The sequence below is a fragment of the Crotalus tigris genome, unplaced genomic scaffold (assembly GCF_016545835.1).
Source record: "Crotalus tigris isolate CLP2741 ecotype Arizona unplaced genomic scaffold, ASM1654583v1 scf7180000017871.4482833, whole genome shotgun sequence".
NCBI lineage: Eukaryota > Metazoa > Chordata > Lepidosauria > Squamata > Viperidae > Crotalus > Crotalus tigris.
This window is the reverse complement of record NW_024096690.1, coordinates 1,808,445-1,822,788: the sequence shown is the minus strand read 5'-3', so window position 1 is coordinate 1,822,788 and position 14,344 is coordinate 1,808,445.

The window sequence follows — 14,344 nt, the reverse complement described above, 5'->3', positions numbered from 1 at the left end:
TTTGATGTTGTGTTTATGGAAGGATCTTACTGATTCTGTCTGTGGTGCCTTTTATGTATGGGAGGAGGGCTTTGCCGTTTTCTTGTTCTTTGTCTTGGATTTTAGTGGGGGTTTCTTTTTGGATTAGGTTTGTAATCTTATTTCTATGGAATCCATTGGATGTTAGTACATTGGTGAGAGTGTGTAGTTCGGGTTTTAGGTGTTGTTCGTCAGCTAAGCGTTTTGTTCTGGAGATGAGTGTCTTGGCTACAGAGTTGATCTGTGCTGGGTGGTGGTGTGAGAGAGCGTGAAAGGCACCACAGACAGAATCAGTAAGATCCTTCATAAACACAACATCAAAACAGCATTCTGCACAAACAGAAAAATATCCACCATCCTTAGAAACCCCAAAGATAAAATTGAATTAGAAAATCAAGGAGTATACGAAATCCCATGCACCACTTGTCCCACCACATACATCGGACAAACCAACAGAAGAATAAGTGCACGCATTGAAGAACATAAGAACTCAGTCAAAAAAGAGGAACCAACATCTTCCCTGGTCCAACACCTTAAAGCCACAGGACATGAAATTGACTTTAAAAATACCAGAACCATTGCCAAAAGTGAACATTTTAATAACAGAATAATCAGAGAAGCCATCGAGATAGAAAAACGCCCACACAGCATGAACAAGCGAGATGATACCTCCCGCCTACCAGCCATTTGGAAACCTGCCCTTATTGACAAACGACTCCCTAACCCCAAAATCTTAAACCCCTCTGCAACTCAGACTAACCTGAGCACAACCAAACAGAACACTCCCCCAGCCAATCAGAGCACAGCCAAGCCCCTAACCATTCAGAACACACCTCCACCCAATCAGAACACAGCCAAGCTCCCATCCAATCAGTTCATACCCTCACTGGCAGTTAAAAGGAAGAAACAGCTAAAACCACACATTGCTGCTCAAAGCAAGAAGCTAAAAACACCAGCCTGAAGATGACGAATGTGACTTCGTCGAAACGTTGCCAAGACACTTCCAATTTTACGCGGGAGAAAACCCGAACAACCAAAGACCTATATACAAATACCCGCGAAAACCTCAGAAAACATATATATATTTATATATATCAGCTGGCAAAGAGGGAGGAGAGCCTGTGGCTTGGTGGTTAAATCACTGCCTAGTGTGTAAACTGCCCAGGTTCGAATCCCATAAAGGGTGTGGCTAACTGAAGAGAGCAGAATGAGCTCGAAATGGCTATCTTAGTCTCCCAATTTAATTCTTTAATTATTTGTCAGAAAAAGAAATTTGGATTTGTAATGTTTCGCAGTTGCGATTTGAGCCTGCTTAACGCCCCTAGTTGGGGGCTGCAAGGCAAAAGAGATTGTAAAAAGTAAAACTGCAGTATAGCAGTTAAAAAAATGTCAAGGTGTAATCAATTAGACATCTGTCTGAAAAACTTCCTGTATATATATACATATATCACAGATCTGGAACAAATAAACACCATCAATAACTAAAATAACCCTTCTGACAAAGGAGAATGCAATTTAGATCAAATCAGAAATAACATTAGGCTTCACTGTTGTCAAGGAAATAGATTTTTTTGAAGTTGGCTCTGCATGCATGCATGTGGATAGATGTGCACACACACATATGCTTGAAGCGAGATCTGCTCCTAAAACAAAGCAGCAATAGACAAAAAAGGGGGATAAATACCCTGTTGGGTTTTAATTATGAATGGATTTCATTAGAGAGGCTACAAGTGTTCCACATCTTGTTATCCTTCCTAAAAATAAACAGCTCCCAGTAGCAAAATTGCAGAATTCCCCAACGACCAGCTTATCTGTGAGCACAACATAACCTTTAGATAGCATCACAGAAAACTGAATAGTTGCAGCAAGTGTTGGTCTAATTAAACACATATGCAGATACCACATGTCTCTTTTACATGCCTTTGGCTAACCATATGGCTTAAAACTTGAGTTAAAAGCAGATCGATATACCTCTAGGTAAAATACCAAGAAGCTTCAAACTATATTCAAGTATGTCCAGGTTTATGTAACTAAGGAAATGACAGAAACCACAATGACAATAGAAAACAGACAGTGCTCCCCAGACAATACAATCACTGAGTGACTTTTATCCAGGTTCTTCCCCAAAGCCTCTGAGAGAATCCTCTAAATTTCCTAGGTAACATTATATTGGCGAAACACATAGTTAAGATGACTATTGTTATATCAGTCTCAACCTGTTTTATTTCCATTACCTTATACAAGTCATAGGCTCTGTGTTTGAAAATCATGTTGCCCCCTCTCCCAGTTTTCTTCCTCATTATGTAAATGTATGAACAATTACATAATATTTCAGGTCCCAATATATACCAACTACAATATAGTGGAATGAAAAATTAAAATGGATAGTACTTTTCATGTTAGTCTTTATGGCCAGCTGCATTTTCTTTTCATTTTTTTAATGTTAGAGCCCTTTGTCCTTGTTATTAGTTTTTTATGCTGTTCTTGTGTATTACTAGATCATGGTTAATTGCTTTGTTATATTTTAATTCAGGAAATCTATCTTGTAAATCACTCAGATGGAAAAATAGTTTATAAATGGTTAAATGCTATTAAGTACAGTACAGCCTGTTTCTCCCCAGATTATTATAACTGAACACTATTAGAGCATATCTTGGAATGGTTTGGATATATATCCCTTCAGTGTCTTCAGGTGAGCTCTGGAAAAATTTTGACATGCTTATGTTAGGCCTTACAAGACAATACTGACATCTCATCAAATTTTGTAGTCACCTCAAAATTATTGGATAACATAGTTTAAAATATTTTATGTATTTAAGCTGCCCTTAAAGTTGCATTTAAGCTGTATTTAAGTTGCAATAAGAAGAGAAAGTTGTTAGCAAGAGAAATCAGACATAGTTCTTAGTTCAGAAGGCAGTACTTAATGGCTTCCAATTAATGGGTGATGGCTTTTATTAGTTCTTCCACTTACAATTTTTTATCCCAGATACAGCACAGCATTGCCACATTCATTCAATAGGATTTCTGAGTAACTCCTGATGATTTGTTTGTACACCTTCTCATATTTTTATTGTTTCTATTTCTTCTGAACAAATTGTATTGTGTAACTGTAGTATTCCAATTATGTAATTCATCCCCCCAGTTCTCCAATACATCTTTAAAACAATTTTTGTGGCATTTCTCATACTATAATGAGGCAATATTGCTCAAGATTATTAATTTCCTATAGCCATTTGAAATTGAGAACCTACCATCTTCTCCTACTGTGCAGGTGAAGAGGGGGAAAGACTTAGGGCTTCTAAAGGCTTCATAGGTTGCAACTTCATGGGTTACCAATATAAGGCCAACAGAATATGAACATTTTAATATTCACTGTGTGCTATGTTGCCCTTTAGATGTAGTCCCCAGCCACATGGGAATGGCTTTTCACTAACTGGCTACTGATGACTATACATAAATGGTGGAAAGGGGAAAATGGAGTCTATCTGCCCACATGGGGCTGATATATTTACTGTATCTACAATTCTGGGTGCGGAGAAAACCAGCATCTACCCAGCTGGGGTTTTCTTCTAAATAATATTGAAAGTTTTTTGTATTTAAGAGAAGTACAGTAATACAGCAATAAGCTGTCTTCTGCAGCTTATTACTGTATTACTGTCAGTTTAAGTAGTTCAAATAGCTTAGTAAACTTACTAATACATTTGCAACAAAACATTGCAGAACTGTAGTAAGTCCAGATTCCAGCCATATTTCTTCTAATATATTCTTTCCTAAGCATTTACTTTTTGTCCTTCCAACTGATACTACAGTATTCTTATTCTGTTCACAATGACCTTTTGAAAAGCTTTCTATCTTTGGGGTTCTTTTCATTTAAAATAATTGAAATCTGAAATACTTGAGGTTCCCTATTAATCTTTGTCTTGTACGTTTGTGAGGTACATAAAAGATAAACATTAAGATCATTATTCTCTATTATTATTTTATCAAAACACTTATAGCTTTTTATTTAATGTTTGAATATTTTCTTTCCAAGCCTTAAGGATTTGCGACTCTAAGCTGTACTTCCAGTGATTAAGACCTCAATTGACACAGCTTTTTTTCTATAGAGCAATGTTCCTTTGTAGTAGACTTTGATATTACAAAGTAGCTGGTAGATTAGTCATTGGACAGAAATCCTGAAAATGATGGACTCCAAAACAGCAAACCTCCTTTCTAGATGGTATTTAGGAACAAAGAATAGGGGGGGGGAGGAATCAAGTTATTAAATGCCTTAAACTCAATTTCAGTTGTATTTTTAATCAAAGTATTGAGCGTTTGGTGGATACTACAAGGTCCAGCCATGTGCTCCTTTTTGCTAGGCAGTTTGAAAAAGAGTATCCCTATTTAGCAATGAATTGATTGAAGAATTTTGCAAAGAAAAATGCTTGCTTTGGACATCACAATAGTAATGGGGACTTTAACTACCCTGACATCAACTGGGAGACAAACTCTGCACCAAGTAGAAGATCAAACAGATTCCTTGCAAACCTAGAAGACAATTTTGTCTCCCAAAAAGTAGAGAAGGGAACTAGGGGATTAGCCATTTTGGATCTAATTCTCACTAACAGAGATAAAATGACAGAAGGAGTTGAAGCCACAAGAACCTAGGGAGGAAGTGATCATGCAATATTGGAATTCAACATTATGGAAGCACAAGCAATAGAACACAGTCAAACTAGAGTCTTGGACTTTAAGAAAGCTAATTTCAATAAACTTAGAGAGGGCTTGGGAAGGATTCCATGGATGAGAATCCTCCAGGGGAAAACAACTCAAGAAGCTTGGGAAATTTTGAAAAGTGAGATAATAAAAGCCCAGTCCAGCACAATATCAACAAAGAGGAAAAATAACAGCTCTCAAAAGAAACCAGCATGGATGCATAAAGAACTCTCTGAAAATTGAAAGATAAAAAGGACAAGTATAAAAAGTGGAAAAAGGGGCACATAACTAAGTCAGAATATCAACAAATAGCCCGAGCCTGCAAAGATGAAGTGATGAAAGCTAAGGCTCAAAATGAATTAAGGCTTGCGACCAAAGTCAAAAATAACAAAAAAAGCTTCTTTCAACATGTAAAAAACAAGAAGAAAGTGAAGGAAATGATTGGTCCATTACTGGGTGAAAATGGCAAGAAGATGACAAGCAACAGGGAGAAAGCTCATTTTTTGCATCTGTCTTTACAAAAGGGAAAAAACAGACCAACTTATCAAAAATAGTGCCATAAAGAATAGAAACGCAAATTAAGATAGGCAAGAAAATGGTAAGTGTCCAGCCTAGATGAGTTCAAATCGCCAGGACCAGATGGATTATACCCCAAGGTTCTCAAGGAACTGGCAGATGTGATCTCAGAACCATTGAACTATATTTTCTCCCAGCACTGGGGGAAGGACTGGAAAAGAGCTGATGTAGTTCCCATCTTCAAAAAAGGAAAAAAATGGATCCAGGAAATTACAGACCTATCAGCCTGACCTCAATACCTGGGAAGATTCTGGAAAAGATAATCAAACAACGAATCAGCGAACATCTAGAGGCAAACAAAGTCATTACTAAAAGCCAACATGGGTTTGTCAAAAATAGATCATGCCAGACAAATCTTATTGCATTCTTTGACCAAGTGACAAAATTAGTGGATCAGAGGAATGCTGTGGATATAATTTACTGGACTTCAGTAAGGCATTTGATAAAGTAGATCACAACCTACTACTTGATAAGATAGAAAAATGTGGGTTAGATAGCATCACCACCAGATGGATCTGTAGCTGGCTGACCGGATGTACTCAGCGTGTGGTCCTCAATGGAACTGCATCTACATGGAGAGAAGTGTGTAGTGGGGTGCCTCAAGGCTTTGTTCTGGGCCCAGTGCTCTTCAACATCTTCATCAACGATTTGGACGAGGGGATAGATGGGGAACTCATCAAATTTGCAGATGACACCAAGCTGGCAGGAGTAGCCAGCACTCCAGAAGAAAGGCTTAGGAAACAGGAGGATCTGGACAGACTCGAACACTGAGCACTAACTAACAAAATGAAATTCAATGGTGAAAAAAGTAAAGTTCTACATTTAGGCAAGAAAAACCAAATGTACAAGTATAGTATAGGGGGTACCTTGCTCACTAGTAGTAACTGTGAGAGGGACCTCGAAGTCCTAGTGGACAATCACTTAAATATGAGCCAGCAGTGTGCTGCAGTTGCCAAAAAGGCCAACACAGTGATGGGCTGCATTAACAGAGGGATAGAATCAAGATCACGTGAAGTATTAATACCAATTTACAATGCCTTGGTAAGGCCACACTTGGAATACTGCATCCAGTTTTGGTCACCACGATGTAAAAAAGATGTTGAGACTCTAGAAAAAGTACAGAGAAGAGCAACAAAGATGATTAGGGGACTGGAGGCTAAAGTATATAAGGAAAGGCTGCTGGAATTGGGTATGTCTATTTTAATGAAGAGAAGGACGAGGGGGGACATGATAGCAGTATTCCAATATTTCAGGGGCTGCCACAAAGAAGAGGGAGTCAAGCTATTTTCCAAGGTGCCTGAAGGCAGGACAAGAAGCAACAGATGGAAACTAATCAAGGAGAGAAGCAACCTAAAACTAAGGAGAAACTTCCTGACAGATAGAACAATTAACCAGTGGAACAACCTGCCTCCAGAAGGGGTGAATGCTCCAACACTGGAAGTTTTTAAGAAGAGATTGGACAGCCATTTCTCTGAAATGGTATAGGTTTTCCTGCCTGAGCAGGGGGTTGGACTAGATGACCTCCAAGGTCCCTTCCAATTTTTATTATTATTATTATCGATCATCGCACAGTCAGCCAGATGTTCAGACTGGATTTGGCATTTTGTCTACCTATCGAGTCCTTACCTAGGACCTGGGATAGGCAGATGTGGATGTTTGATGGTATTACAGGATATCGTCGCAGGATGGAAGCAGTTCCTAATAAGGCCGCCTTTTGCAATTGACTAATAGCGAATTTGTCAATGCCAAGGTGTTCAAGTGGTGCTCCAGTTCTTTTGGGATTGCACCCAAGGAGCCTATTACTATTGGTACTACCCTTGCTTGCTTTTGCCACAGTCTTTCTATTTCTATTTGTAGGTCTTTGTATTTTGTTATCTTCTCCAGTTCTTTCTCGTCTATTCTGCTGTCTCCAGGCACTGCCACATCCACTATCCAGACTTTTTTGTCTTTCTTATCGACAATTGTTAAGTCTGGGTGTTATGTTGCAGGTGCTTGTCTGTTTGAATTCTGAAGTCCCAGAGCATTTTAATTTTATCATTTTCTATGACTTTCTCTATTTTATGATCCCACCAGTTTTTGCTTACAGGCAAATGATATTTTTTGCAGATCTTCCAATGCACCATTGTTGCTACTTTGTCATGTCGCTGCTTGTAATCAGTCTGTGCAATCTTCTTGCAACAGCTTACCAAGTGGTCCACTGTTTCTTCAGCTTCTTTGCATAGGCGGCACTTACTGTCTGTTGCTGTCTTCTCAATTTTGACTTTGTATGCATTTGTCCTTAAGGCTTGGTCTTGTGCAGCCAGAATTAGTCCCTCGGTCTCTTTCTTCAATTTTCCTGCTCTTAGCCATTGGCAGGTTTTATTATTATCTGCTTTCCCAGCTATTTTTTTCATGTATTGGCCATGTAGTGCTTTGTCTTCCCATGCCTCTATTCTGTTCTTCATTTGGTCTTTCTTGTAGGCCAGTTTGGTCTCTCCAGTAGTTAGTAAGCCTTCCTGATATACTAATTTCAGTGCATCTTCATCATTGTTCTTCAGATATTCTTCCAGAGCCATTTTTTCTTCTTCAACCATCTGATGTACTTGTAGCATTCCACGCCCACCTATTTGCCTTGGTAGATAAAGTCTATCAATGTCACTGCGTGGATGAAGGGCATGATTCATTGTCATTATTTTTCTGGTCTGCCTATCCATTGCTTTTAGTTCTGCGTGAGTCCAGTCCACTATTCCAGCTGTGTACCTAATGACTGGGATTGCCCAGGTGTTGATTGCCTTTATGGTATTTCCTCCATTGAGTTTGGATTTTAAGATCTTCTTCACTCTCTTGATGTATTCACCTCTAATCTTTTTCTTGACTTCAGTGTGCTTGATGTTGTCATCTTGAAGGATACCCAAGTATTTGTAGTACTCTTCCTCATCCAGACTCTTAATGTTATTTTCGTGGGGCATCTTGATTCCTTCAGTTTTCACTATTTTTCCTTGTTTGATAGTAAGTGTGGCACATTTGTCCAAGCCAAACTCAATAACAATATCTTGGCTATATATACGGACAGTGTTGAGCAGCGATTCTATTTCAGATGATGTTTTTCCATACAGCTTCAGATCATCCATATAAAGGAGGTGGGATAGTCTGGCAGATGTTTTTGATGTTTGATAGCCATGTCCTGAGTTATTCAGTATTGTTGACAGAGGAAACAGTGCAATAACAAATAGTAATGGTGATAATGAATCTCCTTGAAATATTCCTCTCTTGATATTAACCTCTCCCAGTCTCTCACCATTGATCTGCAACTGTGTCTTCCATTGTGCCATCGATCTTTGCACAAATTTTCTGATGTTTCTACTGACTCCTGTTATTTCTAGGCACATTATTATCCAATCATGTGGCAGAGAGTCAAATGCCTTTTTGTAGTCAATCCATGCCACATTCAGGTTGGTCTTCCTTCTCTTGCAGTTTTCCAAGATCATTTTGTCTATTAGGAGTTGATCTTTTGTTCCTCTGCTGTTGGGGCGATTTCCTTTCTGCTCAGGTGGAAAGAGATTGTTTTCAACTAGATGCTGTAGTGCCTCACTGGGGGATTATTATTATTATTATTATTATTATTATTATTATTATTATTATCATTATCATTATCATCATTATCATTATTATCTTTGCCACTTTTTTCCTCCTTGTACACATCCTGTTCTTTGGTGCCTTCCTTTTTTTCTTTGATATATTTCTCCTTTTAGGAGTCTTCTTGTAACTATCTTTAACAAATTAAATTTGTTAGAATTAATATTTGAGCGTAAAGAATACTGTGGACATGCTCCACAGAACTCATGCTTTCTATTATTAAGGACTGGAAATACTCTTGGCATGAGAATAGAGTTGTCAAATTACTTTTTTATTGCAACAACTAACTGAAAATGGTCTGGGTAAAATTAAAATTGTGCTACATTTGCAAACTCTAGATGAGTGGTTCTCAACTTGTGGGTCGCGACCCCTTTGGGGGTTGAATGACCCTTTCACAGAGGTCGCCTAAGACCATTGGAAAACACATATTTCTGATGGTCTTAGGAGCCGAGACACCGCTTCTCTATCCATCTCCAGGCGGATAGGGCCTCTACAGTTAAGCAGATGGTTCACTGTCTCTCTCTTCCATTAAACTTTGGGAAGTCCACCCATCTCATTTTCCCTTCAATCAACTCAAGGAGGAGGAGGGGCACCCTCGTTGACCTCCGGGAGTTTGGGCGAGGCGGAGTCAACCTTCCACGTGGGTGGCTAGCAGGCGGGAGGGAGGTGAAGGAGGAGCGGGCTGGTGGGATGATCGGGACGATCCTCTGTTACTTCCTGCTGCCCCTGTCGTAGCTCCTGCAGGCTTTCCAAGGTAACCGCCTCCCCCTTCAGACTCATCCCTCCCCCCGCTCAGGCAAAGCAGGCTGACCATTGCTCCCCTCTCAGGGCAGGATGGGACAGGGCATCCAATCAGGCAAAGGGCATGCTGCTGGGCTGCTGCTGTCCTGCCGAGGCTTCTTGCTCCTGTGGGCAGCTGGCCCAACGGCAAAAAGGACGCCCGGGAGGAGTATCCCGCTTGCGCCCCGTCTCCGCCCAGCACTGGGAGCCAGGATTTCATTGGGCCTTCCCATCCTCTCCCCGTCCTGCCTTCCGGCGTGCTGGTGAAGTTTCTCCCCTCGGAGGATCAAAACAGCCAGACCGAGGCAGCCATGAGGTTGATTGTAACTGAGATCGACACTGAAATGGGTCCTGGAAATTATACTGTGTTTTAAAATCTGTAAGAAAAGGCAAATGGTTGGAACAAGAGGAGGATAGGCATGTGTGTGTGAAAAAAATAATAAGGCACTTGGGCAGGTGAGATCGGAGGACCGGAAACAACTTTGCTTGTTTTGTAATGATTGTCTTTTACATGAGACTTTACTTGCATTATTTTCTTGCAACCTAATGAGGTAGATCAGTTTTATTTTCCCTGCTGTTCAGTTGGAAGGGAGAGGATGTAAGAGCAGGCATTGCCAACATTTTTATTTCACAAGTATTCATTCAGTTAGGGTTTTTTCCCACCAAATCTGCGATTTTGATTATCAGCACGCCTTTAATTGTAAGTGTCACATTTCATTTCTTTTTGGGGCCTCATTGCCTTGTTGTGAGATGTAGAAAAGGCCTATTGGTTTGAAAGTTACTTACTTTCTAATAATCAGGATGGTTTTGAGACTGCACTATATCAAATTTCAGTCCCTCAATATCCTAAATATCATGCTTACAACTTTTTGTGTATAACTTTATTCTGTCTCATTTCTTCTAATTGTGTTTACAAAGTAAAATCTTAATTTTACTTAAATTGGGTCTTTGTTTCTACAGTGCTTATTCACCTGGTCAACTAATTTTTGAAATTAATGTCAGTTAATTTGCTTTTATTTGAATCAAGAATAGAAAAGTTAGGTTTGTCAGTAAGCACTTCTTGTTTACTGTCTGATTTCAAATTCAACTGAATCATAAAATATTGATATTGCTAAACCCAAATATTCAAAGTCCTGTGTGAGACTTACATAATCACAATTGTTATAGATCCTGGCTCCCTATTTTGATTCCAAAAGCAACAACATATTCACCAACACATTTCTTCGTGCTTTTCAGAATTCATGCCCTACTCAATCTTCAATTTTGTGGATTCTGTTTTTTTTTTAAAAAAAAAAAAACACCTGGATGAGAAGGATAACACTACTCTCAAACATAACCTATCTTTTGTAAAATGCCTCTGGACTCCATTTAGATCCCAGATACTTCTTTTAGAAACTAATAATAAATATCATGTATGAAATGAAATGGGTTGTGGCATTAGGAAGGTTGAGAACCACTGCTCTAGATACATAATAACGTATTATTTCCATAGATTTCATTCTGGGTGGAATCCCTAGAATAGTCTTTCTTAAAATATTTTGCCCGTAGTGGCCAGCCACTGTGTGACTCACAGCTACAACTTATCATTTTTTAAATGTTTTATCAATTTTCTAATTTCACAAACAAGTGCTCTATAGACAACATGATAGTGATTCTGTGGTACATATAAGCTTCTTCCAATTAAGTCCAATATTACACCCATCAGTACATCCTCTCTTCTTTTGGTAATAACCATTTTTCCGTACTAAGCAAATACAATCCTTATTATTGTTAGTAAACATACAATTGCATATCAACATTTGTTACATTTTTCTAATGAAATCAATAATATCAGTTTAAATATCTTTTCTAGCCAAGGCATATTTTAATTGCATTTGCACTCAATTTCCACTTATTTAATCCATATCCTATTTTCACTTTTTTCAATTTTAATTTCTCATCCATGTTCAAAGTATCTCAATCATTTATAATTTCAAAACAAGTTATATTTTGGCAACAAAAGCATCCCTTATTCAAAATTCTTAACATATTCTTATTTCCCTTTTCATACCAAAATATAATGTTCTGATTACAAATCCTAGCTATCAAATTATAATAATACTTCTATTTCTAACAATCTATTCTTAACCATATTCAAACCTCTAATTAATAATATAGCATCCCCTCTAATAGGTCAATGTTTCTGTTTCCTTCAATCTTACTCTAGCTTTCTTTCTTTGCCAACTAACTTCCCAAGTCAGTGCATTTGGATCATCAAATAATTCTTCCTCTATTTTTATATATATTATTTGAAATAAGAGAAACAGTTTGGTTGAAGTGTTTTTGGAAGAGTTTGCCTGTTAATATTCCTTAAACCGCCTCCTTCCTTCTCCAGTTCTCCACAGTTCTGTTAATGACTTTATCTTCCATTTAATCAGCTCTCCTTCCTTGTCATCCAGTATGTTCTGAAACCTTGGTTTATAAAATGCCTTTTCCATTTCCAATATTATTGTTGTGTCTTCTGAGTTTTCATTTATCTGAGTCTGGTCATTAATTTCTTCCTTTATATCATCAATGTTTATATCAGCATTTTCTAGTTTTCCTTCTATTTGGAGAGCTTCCTTGGATCAAATGGGAGGGTTGACACCCCCCCGATCAATGAGAGTCCCCTCCTTGCTTGCTACCTCTACGGGATGACTTTCGACCCTTTCCAGGGCCACCCAGCAGGGCAACCAAACGCAAACCATGGAACCCCGTCTTCCTGCGCCTGCATTGCCGCAACATAAAAACCAGAAGTCACAGCTACAAGGTATCTTGAGAGCACCCAAACAGAGGACTCTATCACAGTATCTCCAAATAAAAATTAGATGAAACAAGGATACAAATTATCTCAGAGTAAATAACTGAGATTACAATGCTACCTATAGTTTCATCTGAAGTGACACCAATTATCACTATTGGTTTAATTTATAATAAAGTAATACCTCTAGAACAGCGGTATTACTTCGCGACCCTTTTGGGGGTTGAACAATGCTTTCACAGGGGTCGCCTAAGACCATCGGAAAACACATATTTCCAATGGTCTTAGAAACCAAGACACTGGTCCTCTATTTGTCTGCCGCCACAGCCACCCTCCTTCTCCTCCTCCGCCGGCTCCTCTGTCTTCAGGGCGCCCTTCTCCGATAGTGTCTGCTCCTGCCACCATAGCGCCATCACATGCGCCCCCGATACCACCCTGGGCTGCTCAGCGGCTGGTCCAAGCCGATCCGGGTTTCAGCCGCTGCTGGCACTGCCGTTGGGCTGCTCCGTTGCTGCCGCCACTGCCAGTTGAGCTGAGCTGTAGCGCCAAGCAGGTCTCCACGCCTCCTGGTTGCCCAGCTGTGCTCTGCCCCGGCCACCCTCTGCGCCACGCGGGAGCCTCCCCCACGCCGCCTGGCCAGCCTCCCTCGCCATCGGAGGCCGCCTCAGCCCTCAGGCGCTCGGCGTGGCCATCAGGCTGCCAGGCAGGAGCAGTTCCTTCCTGGCTTGCTGGATTTCAGGCCTCAGAAGCAGCCAGTGGACGGGGAAGAGGGCAAGGCGGTGGTGGCCAGGCAGAGAGGGAGGCCAGCCGGCCAGGCTGAGGGGGGAGAAGTGGTGCCTTCTGAGCGGGAGCTGGCGCTCCGGCTGCACCCCTCTCACGTGCGATGGGCTGCGCGGCATGGAAAGGGGCTCCCGAGACCCCGCCGCTGCGATGGCGCTCAGGAGGCTGGAGGGGCAGTCAGGTCCCGGGGGGCGGCTGCGAGAGGGCAAGAGGTGCCAGGATGAGGATGGGGGGCTCCAGGTTGGCGGGTGTGAAAGGACAGCCAGCGGCTCCAAGGTGCGTGGATCCTCCGCGCAGCTTCCGAGGCCCCAGATGTGCCGCCACTTGGCTCTCCACAAGGCTCTCCACCAGAGTCTCCCCCCCTCCCTGGGCAATTGTGCGGAGCTGCTTGTGCGTCCTTGCCAGCGCCTCCCCCCTTCAATCTCCTTCCTTCTCCATCTCCTTCCTTTCCCCTTCAATTTTCCTTCCTTCCTTCCATCTCCAACTCCATCCTTTCCCCTTCACTCTCCTTCCTTCTCCATCTCCTTCCTTTTCCTTCAATCTTCCTTCCTTCCTTCCTTCCATCTCCATCCCTTGGAGGGTGTGAGAGGACGGCCGGTGGCTCCAAGGTGCACAGATCCTCCGTGCAGCTTCCAAGGCCCCAGATGTGCCACTGCTTGGCTCTCTACCAGGCTCTCCGCCAGAGCCTCCACCCCCTCCCTGGGCAATTGTGTGGAGCTGCTTGTGCATACTTCGCAGCGCCTCCCCCCTTTAATCTCTTTCTCCTTCCTTCCCCCTTCAATGTCCTTCCTTGTCCATCTCCTTCCTTTCCCCTTCAATCTCCTTCCTTTCTCCTTCAATCTTCCTTCCTTCCTTCCCCTTCCCTCCCTCCCAACATTTTTGAGCAAGGAAGAGTAAGCTTTTCCAGCGAGCATTGCTATATTGTTTTTGTGATTAATCACTATGTTTTAATTATGTTCAATTTGTAACAATGAAAGTACACCCTGCATATCAGATATTTACATTACGATTCATAACAGTAGCAAAATTACAGTTATGAAGTAGCAACGAAAATAATTTTATGGTTGGGGGTCACCACAACATGAGGAACTGTATTAAAGG